This window comes from Alnus glutinosa, chromosome 14, assembly GCF_958979055.1.
Source record: "Alnus glutinosa chromosome 14, dhAlnGlut1.1, whole genome shotgun sequence".
NCBI lineage: Eukaryota > Viridiplantae > Streptophyta > Magnoliopsida > Fagales > Betulaceae > Alnus > Alnus glutinosa.
In genome coordinates this window covers 3,230,246-3,244,189 of record NC_084899.1, presented here as the reverse complement: position 1 = coordinate 3,244,189, position 13,944 = coordinate 3,230,246, and positions in this window count along the sequence as shown.

The following is a 13,944-nucleotide window of genomic DNA, read 5'->3' as shown; positions in this document are numbered from 1 at the left end:
AATAACGCTCACTCTCTAAAGAAAGATGACTGATCTAACAATTAGTCAATAAATATTCCCATAAAATTTGAACCAAACACAAGCAGACTGTGACCAGAGAAACATGAGAAGAATACAAAGACAAAACAACAAAAAACACTAAAACAAGCTACCGGCAGTGGGGGAAGGAGGCCAAGATGCCGGATGGCGGCGCGTGTCCTCACCTGTACCACCCAGATGAAGATTTGACGCCGTATAACCGGTTGCCATAGTGCCCGGCTTGAAAAAAAGTGGAGCGTGGCCCTCACGCACACCAAAGAGCAGATAGCTCCCAGGCGCATGGGCACTACGCGCCGATCACCGACAACCTACACGACCGGAGCTTGAGGTGGCATGGCGGAAGACGGCTGGGAACACAGCTGGGGGGTGCATGTCAATCAGAAGTCAGCGAAGAAGTGTAGATCTGGCTTCTAAAATCAAAGAAAAAATGTGAAAAAGCCGGCAAAAAATCACCCCGTCGACGACACCTTGGTTCGGCCACTCCCCCATAGAAGACATCTTGAGATGAACAATCCTGCCAAAACAAAAGAAATAACAAAGAAAAGCAAATAACAAACCACCATAGCCCAAAAAAGTTAGGGGAATGTCAGCCACCACCGGATCTAGTCGGGGAAACAAAAGCTCTACAACCCTAGAGGTTGGCAGAAAAACTAACCCCACTAGACCAACCTAGGGGGAACAAAAAATAACCTAACTCACGAGGAACCAGAGAAAAATCACCACTGGGAGGGAGAGGCGTGAGGCCACCCCCTCCCAGTGAAAACCATGCTCACAGGGGAGGGGCTTTAGAGGAGAGAAAACCTAATTTTTTATTTTTCAATAGTGACAGTTATGAGAGTATATATATTATATTAATTTAGTGTATAATTATTCAAATATTTTACATGCGTCTTAAACCTTTTTTATTTTTTATTATTATTATTTATTAAAAGCAGAATTTATTAGTTTTAGCGGCAAAATTTATCATTTGAGTATTTGCAATCATTTTGATTTGAGTTTATTTTTTCGGTGGATCTTTTCAGTGACCATTGAGTTACCACCGCCAGATTCTTTACTATTGCGCTATATATTGTTGCTTGTGGCGAAAACATTTTTTTTTTTTTTTTTTTTTTTTTCTTTTATAGTTTATATTTTTTTTTTTAAAGAAAAACATGCTAATCTTGCAAATTACCATGTGTTTCATGCAGCATGATAGAGTATATATCATAAGGTGAGATGTCCGGTTTAGTTGATGTGATAGAATCTTTAGGAGATAAGGGTTGATGAGATATTATTTCTAGTTTTTAGGTTTCAATTATCTCTTTGTACTCTGAGTCTATATATAAGATCGATCATAATTATCGCTAAGAGTATTATAACTTTTACTATAAATTTTTTTTATAAATTAACGTGTTAGTTTATGTGGCATTTATTGTGGCAATACTAAAATGTGGATTGCCACGTTACGTGATAGATTACACGACAATTATTACGTTTACAAATTAATGTGACAACTTACTAACATTTATTATGTTAGCAACTAAAATGTGTACTATCGTGTGACTTTCATTTTCAAAAAAAATGCTGACTGCCATATTTCTTCCCCATCGTCAAAATTTTATGTTCAACCAGCCGTAGTCCCTTATTTTGGGGGGGGGGGGGGGGGGGGGGGGGAGCCTATTCAATGCAATCATTGCGTAATGTGAAATGAAAAAATTCGAGAAATGGAGAGATACATTATTTGCTTTATAGTCTTTCGTGCTAACACCATTTTCATTAAAGCACTAGGAGCAGATGCCCAATAATGTTTCATTTTTCTAAATATAAGAAAAATTTAAGAAAAAAGTTCAAAATAACTCTCACAGCAGATGTCCTAAATATACATGTTTCCCTTCGGTAGCTACAATGTTTCCCTATGTTTTAGGTAGCACTGTAGCTACCCAATATACTTTATAATAATAAAAAATTGACAAGAAGTCGGAAAGAGAAAAAATAGTTGGTTGGTAGAATAAAATGACAAAAAGTAGGAAACAGAAAAAAAAGAATAAAATAAGAGTAAAAAAAGAGTCTTTAATGGGTATAGAGAGAGATAATGGAATCTATTGTGAATTGTTTTCTTATAGGGAAGCAAAAAGTAATTTTGTTTCCTAAATTTAGAGAAAATAATTGGGTAACTGCTGCTAGTGCTCTTAGGCAACTATGTTTAGTTAAAATAATTTTAGGATGCTCAAAATTAGGAGTGTATATGTGTACAGATATTAACTGCTCGTATTTGCTATCCGCGCATGTGAATGCGGTTAGAAAAAAATACTATTCGCATGTGCAGATGCGAATAACCATTTTCAGTATGTACCTTTTATATGTAATATATATATGTCATTTTTTTTTATCACAATTAAAACATCTCTCTTTAGAAGGTTTAACATTTTTTTGACTACCTATGTTTTCTAAATATTTTATTAGGTGTTTCAGACTTAACATAACGTCTTTTAGTATGATGTGATATTTTTCTTAGAATCTTATCTGGTTTCTTTCTATGTCTCCTAGAGGGTATTATCCATTTCATACTTAGCTTTTTTAACATTTTTTTAATTGCTGTCTTATCATTTTCTGATCAACACATATTTTAATGCCAAGTTTTTTAATAATTGAAAAACAAATGACCATAAGTTAAGTTTTCATAATCAATAGATCCAGTGATAGGATCAACAAGTTCATCTTTAACTTTGTGAGCAAATAATGAAGGTAATCCATCAATGAACTTTTCTTTCTAATAAGGCTTAAAGATTGGGAAACGGAAGCAAGTGATAATGATGAGATGAGAAGGAGAAGGTGAGTGTGTGAAGAGATATAATAATAATGAAGATATATATATGTGTGTGTGTGTTGGTTTTATAATTTATGTGTTAATGTTTGTTGGTTTGATTGTTATGCTCATTGAATCATAGGATAAAAAATATAAGGGTGTATTTTATAAGCATTGATTACTATGAATATTTTAAAATCGTATTCATAATTTTTTTTTTTTTGGGGGGGGGGGGGGGTTCTACCTATTTTTGTGTGGCATTATATTTTTCAAACAAACCCAAAAAATTAAAAATTGGTCAAAATACCTGGGAAGTTCGACAAAATCTTGTCTGAGGGCCGAGTCAATTCAAGTCAAGTCAAGCAACTTGCATTTGCATTTGCTTTGCTTTTGGTTTTTCACGTGGATTTTTTTTTTTTTTTTTAGCCGACATCTTCTTCTTTTTCCAGTACAATAAGTGTGATATTTCTACTACCGACTTTTAGTATTACGCGGTCGGTGGTTGGTAGGAATTCTTTTAAACTAGCTGTTTTTTAAGAGTGTTATCTATTTTTTTTTTAAAGAGAAATGATCTTTTTATATGTATTATATATTTTATGTAATTTTTTTTAAGTTAATTATATTTAATCTTTAAATTCTACAGATTCAATAATTAATTTAAAAAAAAAATGTACAAAAAATATATGTGTATCACGTTTATTTTCTTGGAGTGTCATTAAAAGACAACATACCATATTCGTTAAAAATTACAAAAATACAGTTAATTAAAAATTATAATAATAAATTATATTTTTTTAAAAAAAATAAAAATTGCGTGCGTGCATGACCCATGGCCAATGTGGCTTTTTCTTTTCTTTCTTTTTTTTTTTTTTTCAAATTTATAGAAGTATTTTTGTCTTTTTGTGGGATAAAAGGAGTGCATTGCAATTTCTTAGTAGTTTTTTTTTTTTTTTTTTTTTTTTTTGGGAGGGAGGGGAGACATCGCAAATTGAGTGGTAGTTCAAGGGGGGTCTGTATATTTTTCCTAATTTTCTTCACACACATTTCACATCGACCGACGTGCTATATTTTAAGTAGCTTAAAACATGCTACATCAGTCGGTGTAAAATGAATATAATAAATAAGTGTAAAGAGTAACATTACTTTACTCTTTATATATAAATCATTTAAGAGTCTGTTGTATTAGATAAGGTTTGGATAGAGGAGATTCCCTTTTACATGTATGACGTTGTATTAGAGCAACATTCTAGTTTATAAGGGTTGATGAGATATTATTTCTAGTTTTTGGGTTTCAATTATCTCTTCATACTTTTAGTCTATATAAAAGATAGAATATAATTATCGCTAAAGGTATTATAACTTTTACTATAAAATTTTTACAAATTGACGTGACAGCACTAAAATGTGGATTGTCACGTTACGTGATAGATTATACGGCAATTATTACGTTTACAAATTGACGTAACAGCTCACATAACATTTATTATGTTAGCTACTAAAATGTGATAGTACTATCATGTGACTTTCATTTCCAAAAGAATGCAACGGCCATATTTCTTCAATTTTAAGTTCAACTAGCCATAGTCCTTTATTTTATAGGGTAAAATTGTCCAAATGAAATAGAAATGAGCCTATTCAATGCAATCATTGCTTAATGTGAAATGAAGAAATTCGAGGAATGGAGAGATCGATACATTATTTGCTTTATAGTCTTTCGCACTAACACCCTTTTCTTTAGACAATTATGTTTAGTTAAAATGATTTAAGATGCTCAAAATTAGGAGTATATATGCGGGTAGATATTAACTGTTCGTATTTATTATCTACGCATGTGAATGCGATTAGCAAAAAATATTATTCGCATGTGCGGATGCGAATAGTAGTTTTAGGTACGTGAATGCACCATTTATATATAAATATATTTATTTATTTTTTAATATTTTTTAATATATTATAGTTAATATATTCAACACAATACAACGCCATTAATATTCAGTTATGAATGTGTTATATTTAGATAATTTATGTTTTTTTTTTTGTTATGAATTTGTAACAAATATATATGTATGATTTTTTTAATGTTTGCTGGCTTGATTGTTATGCTCATTGCATCATGGGATAAAAAGCATAAGAGTGTTTTTTGTGACCATTGATTACTACAAATATTTTGAGGTCGTATCCACCATTCTTCTTCTTTTTTATTTATTTATTTTTTTTTTCTCGATTCTACATATTTTTTGTATTGCATTATATTTTCAAAACAAACCCAAAATATTAAAATTGGTCAAAATTATTTTTAAAAGCTTTTAAAATAGGTTCATTACCTATTTGCGGATATCGAATAATAACTAAGCGGATGCGGATAGTAAAAAAATAACGTAGGTGCGGTTGCTGCGCATCCGCTTCTGCATATTCACCCTTACTCAAAACATATTATTGAACTTGTTCTACATAATTTGTGAGGCAATTGATCTCATGATTTCTTGAGAACCCTTGCTTTGCTTTCATGACGACAAGTTTTTTTTTGTGGCCATAGTCAAACATCATGGCAGGCAACAATGGGATTCCAATGTTGTTAGGGTTGAATTCACCAGGACGAGAAAGCATAAAACATTTTAGGAATGTGGGATACGAGGAAATCAAAATAAAAAAAACTTGAGGGCTTTGTGTTTGTGGTTATCGTTCTGTCTTTTGTGCAGAATTAGTTTATGGAAGTTCACAAATTCCTAAGGGTGTAGGCGTCTAAAAGCTAGGTAGTGTGTAAATGGATTTCCATTATCTTTTCAAACGGCCCCAACAAGAAGGTCACCTTCTTTCTTTCTTTCTTCTTCTTCTTCTTCTTCTTTTTTTTTTTTTTTTTTTTTTTTTTTTTTTTTTTTTTTTAATTGAATAAGAAAAATAGTTACAACGGAGAATTATTCTCACTTCTGTTTCAAAAGAAAGAAGAAGTAGACGATCTTATTAATGAAAAATGAGTGCACTCCCAATGTATAGTAGACCCAAATCAAATTAAAACACTACTGAAATAATTACAAGTTTAGAAAATGATTAATGACTCGGTCTTATTAATGGGCCGCACAAGTCGGTTTGAAAACCTAAAGAAAAACAGATTTGGATAAACCTATATGCACCCCACTTGAAAACAACAACAACCACAAGGAATATTTATCTTGGTCTTTGGTCCACCTGCCTCTAATTTCTATAAGCGCACAACACGCCAACAACCACAAGTACAAATTTTTTCAATAAATTGGGTTGTAAAACATTTCTTCGACTGAATTTTTAAAAGTGTCGCGTGCTTGCTATTAGCATGCGAGAAGCACTTGAGATAATGATATAGTATTGACTTCTAATCGGAAGACAATTTGGTCCCTAATTAAATCGAGTGTAGTATTGAATCTTGTGCACTAAATATATTTTGGTTCAATGATTCCAGCCACTGCATCTGAATGGACGGAGGAGTTGGTTCTCATTCACGACTCAAACTTTTTCTAACGCCAATAATTAATTCCACTTGGAAAAGTTGTTAAAGAGACGAGAAAAAACAAAGCTTGCCGGCACTATTCCCTTGCAGGACCGTCGAAATCACTAAGAACAATTAATCTTTGAGTAATGATATGCCGATTCGATCGTGGTGGAAATTGATCGGAAAAAAGAAGATTCTCGTGGAAATTTACTGCAAAATGTATGTGCGTGAAACAAACTTTTACCATTAAAAGTGCGTCCAAGTCTTCCACCAGTTTTTTTCCAACTTCCATGTTTCCTCGAAGGCGTCTTATTCTCAGGGGAGGAAAAAAAAAAAAAAAAAGAAGAAGAAAAGAAGAAACTGGAATGCCTCTTCCTTCAATGTTCAATCTGTGTTTTCTGGGCCTTTTGTTATAGTATTATCGTTCTTAAATTTTTGTATTTCTTTTTGTTTTCTTATGTTGGCTCCAATTAATTAACCTTCATCAGTGTTTTTTCTGCTGTGGTGATTCTCTTTCGGGTGTGCTGCTGCAGTTATTTCTTTGCTAGGTTATGATTTGGGTTATTGAATCTTTCAAGATCTATGGTCATTCTTGTGCCTCTTGGTTGTACCATTTTTTGTGCGTCTTGTCAAACTACCTTAATTGGTGACCTATTTTTTTGGTATTCGTGCTAAAAATTTATAGGGCCGTGTCATTCATTTGATACATTCTCTTTTATTTTTTATTTACTTGCACTGATTAAGTTATTCTGTAGCTTTTTGTTGGGTTGTCCAACCCTTTTGTTGTTCTTTATTATAATTCCTTTGTTGATGTACTTAAAAAAAAAAAAAATGCTATCTTTCCCATTTTTTCATGCTACTTTATACATACCTAAATTGCAAACTTTCTTAAATTTTAAAAAGTTACAATTGACCCTTCAAACTATTAGCCTATTTTATTTAGCCCTCCACCATTAAGATTTTTGGTTAAGTTATACGGAAAATTGATCATTTGATATACACGTGACCTAAAATAACAATAATATACCTTTTTTTTAAAATTTATTTTAAAAAAAAAAGTGGTCGCCAGGAGACCCATGGCCGGCTGTAGCCTGTGGGTATCCAGGAAGGAGACCCAGCCGTTTGGTCTTTATGGAGTGGAGACTCATGTCGGCCATAGGTCACCATGGTATATATAGAGACTCAATTACAACTTTTTAAAGGTGGAGGACAACATTGTAATTAAAGTGTAAGTTCAGGGATAAATATATATAATTTTCCCTTGGGTAAACGTTTAGCCTAGCTCTTTTCTTGTTGAGCAAACTATCTGTGTGGCACCACACAAGGGTGGCATTGGGCAAGTGAAATTTCATTAATAAAATAAAGGAACATCCCAACAAAGACCAATGTATAAATATTTTAGTGCAAAATAAAACCACCCTTCATCTGTGACCTCAACAATCTCACAACCCTCGACCTTTTAGACAACTATATGACCTCTAATGAGTTCCTACGAACTCTCTACAACTACTCCAATCTCCAATACCTTGACCTCTCGCAGAACTATTTCTCTGGCGTGCTCCCTGATGACATTCACCTCATGGTTCAGCTTTGCCAACTCAACCTTGGAGCCAATAGCTTCTTCGGAAACATCCCTGCATCTATCGGGCTGTTAACAGAGTTGAGGTCACTTCAGCTTTTCCATATTCCATTTAGCGGTTCTTTCCCGCCATAAATTGGCAACTTGTCAAATCTTGAACGACTAGAATTGGCCTATATGACGAGGATCACAACAATGTTGCCTTCAGAGTTCACAAGGCTGAAGAAACTGAAGTATCTTTGGGTGGTAGGCTTCAATTTGGTAGGAGAAATCCCATACACGATTAGAGAAATGGTGTGACGCCGAACAGAATAGTGATTATTCTGCAGGCTATTCAATAGGTAGTTTGCAAGGAAGAAAACAAAGAAAATTATCCCAAAATACAGAGACAATATCTGAACTTCAATAAAATTATCAATAATCAGTCATCTTGGAAAAATGCCTACAAGCCGGGCTAATATAGTTGAAAGTTCGACCTTTAGTAGGGGTTTTACCAAAAATAGCAAAACCCTAATAACCCTAATAAAACGAAATACAGAAAATAAAATATATTATTCTAAAAATATTCTTCAAATATTTTGTATGATTCTTTTCATGAAATATATTATTCTAAAAATATTCTTCAAATATTTTGTATGATTCTTTTCATGAAATATATTATTCTAAAAATATTCTTCAAATATTTTGTACGATTCTTTACACTCTCGGGCTGATCTTATTCAAGAAATAATCTTCAAATCTTGTGTCTGATTTTCTCCTGCATCAGTCTCACCGGGTTGGAAAGAATTCGTTGTCCTTGAATTCAAATCTTCTTTTCCTTGATCTTTTGGATGGCCGATCAATTCATTCCATCTCGTATTTCTCAATACCAAAGTAATTTGAAACAAGTTGCAACCCATCACAACGACTAGTCTCACACTAAATTGAAACAAATTAATCTTATCCTGTCTTTCATTTATTTTCCCCAATTCACGCTTCATAAAAGTTTTCAAAGAATTATTAATTCTTTCTTGACCACAAAAATTAAAATTGTCAGCTAACACGCCGAAACCAACATCAAACTTATTACTAGGTAAATTTGATAGAAATCTTTCAATCCCAATGAAATCAACATAACTAATTTCCTCATTACTCAACTGAAATCCCTCGTTATGTGGACTTTCATCAAACACATGGTAATCATTATTTTCTTCAATAAATTTTATTGCATCAACTAGGAAACTTACCTCATTTAATAAATCCTCTTCGTCAGGATAGATGTCGTCATAAATTGTTGGAGAGACCCAATCTAAATCTATTACAATTTTTTTCTCTTGATTATACGACAAAGAATCTTTCACAAGATCTTCATCATTGATATCAATATAATAAGTCCCAATCCACGAATCTTTGTGAAGGATCTTCAACATCTTCATGTTCAATATCATCATCAACATCATCATGAACATCCCAATCCACTTATTATTTACAGTGTTGTATATTAAAATTATTGTTTCTTTAATATATGAATGGAATTTATATCGTTTAAATATAAATTGCTTGATGCCTAGACCTAAGAATAATTAACAATACCAGATATGCTGGCGTGTTTACAGTAATATCCAAGAATACAATGTCTAGAGAAGAGAGCAAAGCCAAAGTAATTCTACAGCAGTATTGGCAACAAACTTGTATTCAGCCTCTGTGGAAGACCTAGACACGGTTGGCTACTTTCTCGAGCTCCAAGAAATCAAGTTGTTGCCAAGGAAAACACAGTAGGCTCCTGTAGAGTGCCTGTCATCAGGGCATCCTACCCAATCAGCATCCGAATAAGCTTGAATAGAGGTGGAAGAATTCTTGTGCAGCAACAGGCCGTGAGTGATGGAATGCTTTAGATATCGAAGAATTCGCTTGACAGCTTGCCAATGAAGCTTTGTTGGGCGATGCATGAATTGATAAACACGATTGACAGCAAACGCCAAGTCTGGATGTGTGAGGGATAAGTACTGAAGTGAACCAATTGTGCTGCGATATAAAGATGGGTCTTCCGTAGGGTCTCCCATGAAAGCAGACAATGCCGAGGAAGAACACATCGGAGAGTTAACCTGTTTTGCATCTGCCATATTTGTTTTGTTTAGTAAGTCCCTAATGGACTTCTGTTGAGAGAGAAGTAGACCATCCTTCACGGGTATAACCTCTATTTCAAGAAAATATTGTAATGATCCAATGTCCTTAACGGCAAAGTCAGTGCCGAGTTGCTGTAAAAGTTCAGTAATAGTAGCAAGAACTGATGAAACAATGATAATATCATCAACATAAATGAGTAAAAACATAGTTATAGTTATTGTACGATAAATGAACAAAGAAGAATCAGCCTTGGAGCCAACAAAACCGAGCTGAAGACGCTTCCCACTGAGGCGAGAAAACTATGCCCGAGGAGCTTGTTTCAAGCCGTAAATGGCCTTGTGCAACTTGCATACATGATGAGGATAGGAGGAGGGAATGAAACCCGGTGTTTGTGCCATATAGACATCTTCAGTCAAGAGTTCATGTAGAAAGGCATTTTGGATGTCTATTGGCTGCATAGACCAGCCTACAGAGTAAGCAATGGACAAAACAGTTCAAATTGTTGTTGGTTTGACCACAGGGCTAAAAGTCTCCCCATAATCTATCCCAACATGTTGATGAAACCCCTTAGCAACCAACCTTGCCCTGTGACGTTCTATAGTACCATTCGCCTTTCTCTTTAGCTTAAAAACCCATTTGCAACCAACTACATTGTTGGTTGCCGAAGAAGGGACAAGGGTCCAGGTTTGGTTTTTAAGTAAAGCATTAAACTCAACCTGCATGGCAGTCCGCCATTCATTGACCTTGGCAGCAGTAAAAAAGCATGTGGGCTCTATAAGTGCTGATTCTGCAAGTAAGGCCCGAGGTAGTGGATATCTAACAGTCCCATCAGTGAGTTGTCAAATTCTGCGTACATTGTTTTGAGATCTAGTCCGCATAGGGTGAATACGTGGAGGAGTCAGTGCTAATTGAAAATCTGGTTCTGCAGGAGAGGAACTAGAAGTAGGAGAAAAGGTGTTAGGAGAGGTGGAAGACCAGGTGATGGAAGGAGAGGAGGGAAAGGAGCTAGGGGAAGGAGGGATCAACCCTCGGGTGGGAGAGAGTGGAAGAGAAATAGAGACTGAATTTGAGGAAGAGGGTTCTGTTGGGGAGGAATCTGAATTGGTTTTGTTTTGAGAGAAAGGAAACACCTCTTCATGGAAAACCACATCTCGAGAAACAAAAATTTGACCAGTTTCGGGATGAAAACATTTATAGTGTTTATGATGAGGGCTATAACCCAAGAACACACATGGTTTAGACCAAAGAGAGAATTTGTGAGAGTTGTACGGTCTAAGATTAGGAAAACAAGCACAACCAAACACCTTTAGAAATTGATAATCAGGAGTTTCCGAGAAAAGTTTTTGGAATGGAGAAATATTTCCAAGCAAGGGGGTTGGTAACCGATTTATTAAATAGCAGGAAGTTAAACAAGCTTCATCCCAATATTTCTTTGGAAGAGAGCTATCAGCAAGAAGTGCCAAGGTTGTATTAATAAGGTGGCGATGTTTCCGCTCAACTCACCCTTGTTGTTGATGAGTGTAAGGGCATGACACACGATGATTAATACCAATTGTTTGAAAATATTTGCTGAGATTACAATATTTACCACCCCAATCAAATTGGATACTTTTAATTTTGGTGTTGAGGAGGTGTTCAACCATAGTTTGAAACTTTTGGAAGACAGGCATGACATCAGATTTAGAGGAAATAGGATACACCCAAGTAAATCTACTAAATGCATCCACAAATGAAATATAAAAATGATTGCCATTTATTGAAAGATGTGGAGCAGGATCCCAAACATCTGAATAAACTAAGTCTAAGGGATTACAAATAGTAGTAGTAGAACGGGAAAAGGGCAACTGATGAACCTTGGGCTGTGGACAGGCAGTGCAGGGTGCATGTGTCTTATTTGTTGAAACTGGAAGCTGAAATTTGGAAAGAACAAGGTTAACAATCCGAAGGGCCGGATGACTCAAACTTTTGTGCCAACGATGTGATGTTGTCTTCTCACCAACGAATGCTTGAGATGGAGATGTGGGCACTTTCGAAGGGAAGAGTTGATGGAGGCCATTGTTAAGTTGGCCTTGGTGGATTGGACGCCTAGTCTTGCAGTCCTTGATAATAAAATGAGAAGAGTGAAATTCAAAGAAAACAGAATTTTCAAGAGCAAATTGATGAACTGAAAGGAGATTTTTGCATATAGTAGGGACATAAAGTAATTGCTGCAACAAGAATGGATGATTAGAGAGAGATAAGGAGGTAGAACCAGAATGTAAAATAGGCAAACCTGTACAATTCCCTATGCGAATCTGATCTTGGCCAGTGTACTCTTTTGCAGAAAGATTCAGATTCTGGAGACTATTTGTCATGTGACGTGTTGCAGCAGTGTCTGGGTACCAGTTTTCTCCTGGAGGCAGTGAAGGTGAGGAGTAATAAGCCTGAGCATTGGAGTAGGCCGGAGGAGACGGTGCAGCTAGAGCAGGGTCCGGTCTTTGATAACATCTTGGAGCGGTGTGACCAATCTTGCCACAGAGTTGGCAGATTGGCCGAGAAGGGGCAACAGGGTCTTGGGAGAAATAATTACCTCTGCCTCGGCCATTGGAAGAGGGTCCTTTGCCTCTATATGTGGTGCGACCTCGACCACGATATCCTCTCCCCCGATTCATGGGAGCCCGAGCAGAAATATTAGCCATTGGAAGTAAGGGCACCAGGAGTGGTGCTAGTATTCGGGATGGTCTGGGCTAGAGGTGGAGTTGTACCATCCAAGAAGCCATACGCATCATTGGCTTAACAAAAGCCAGAATCTAAGTTCGCCAGCTAGGAAAGTTGTTGTTAGATAGCATGATATTCAAGGTATGGTTCATATTTGGGACGGTGAAGAGGACATTGGATGAAGTCGACTTGGAGGAAGAATCCAGGGAGGCAGACATAATGATGAACGGGAAAAAAAATCTGGAGACGTGAGTCTATAGGTGCTCTGATACCATGTAAGATTTCAAAGTATATTGGCTTTCAAGCTTGCTCATCTAGTGAGCGTATATTGAATTATATATAGAACTTACAAGTAGTATAGTTTACACAATAAGCCTTAGCTTCTAGTATTCTAATCTAATACAAACTCTTAGATAGAAATCTAATTACAAGTAAATCTCCTCTAGATAACCTTGTCCTTATTAACAGGTTGTGTTATCAACACTCACTAGGAGGATTGATCAACTAGGAGTCTATCAGCATACTCACTAGGATTCTTAGGAGATTGAATCACGCTAGGAGTATGCTTTGTGCTAATACCTAGAGATTAAGACCAAAGTAACAACTAATATCATACCCAATGGCGAAGAACAAGTCTCACAAAACTGTTTGGTGCGACTTGAAAGTGAACACCCAGGGTAGCATTTGAACAAAACTTGATGGGCTTGAACAAAGTTCATCCAAAGAGTTATGAGATCATACATAAAGTTTCTTTTTAATGGAATTCTAATGGAATTCAGACAAATTTCGTTCCAAATGCGTTTGAATGCGAGTCAAACTGAGAGTTTTGTTCAAAGCGGTGTTTAAATGGGTTTCAAACATGCACCCTTATTTAAAGTGGCAGTTGTGCTTAAATTTAGCATTAGGGTTGGAGAGGATTAAATATGTTATGTTATGACAGTCTTTGGATTAATCTTCAATAACATAAAATTGGGTTTCATTGTTCTCTCTTCTTCTTTCTGATTTCAAGGTATTCAAGAAAGAAAATGTGGTCTTATTTTCTTCCTTTTTGCTTTTGCTACGTCATGTAGAGAGCACCAACTTCGACGAGCTTGGGAATGAGGTGGCCACTAGGTGAAGGGTGACCAGGACTCCATTCTGCAAATGCAAGTGCCACTAATGGTGATAGTTGGCACAGGATTGCAGGGGGAGTCACCATCATTATCATGCTCAGGGTAAGGGAGGGTAGCGATCGCATGGTCGTCCAATTGGATGGCGATGGGATGGACCCTA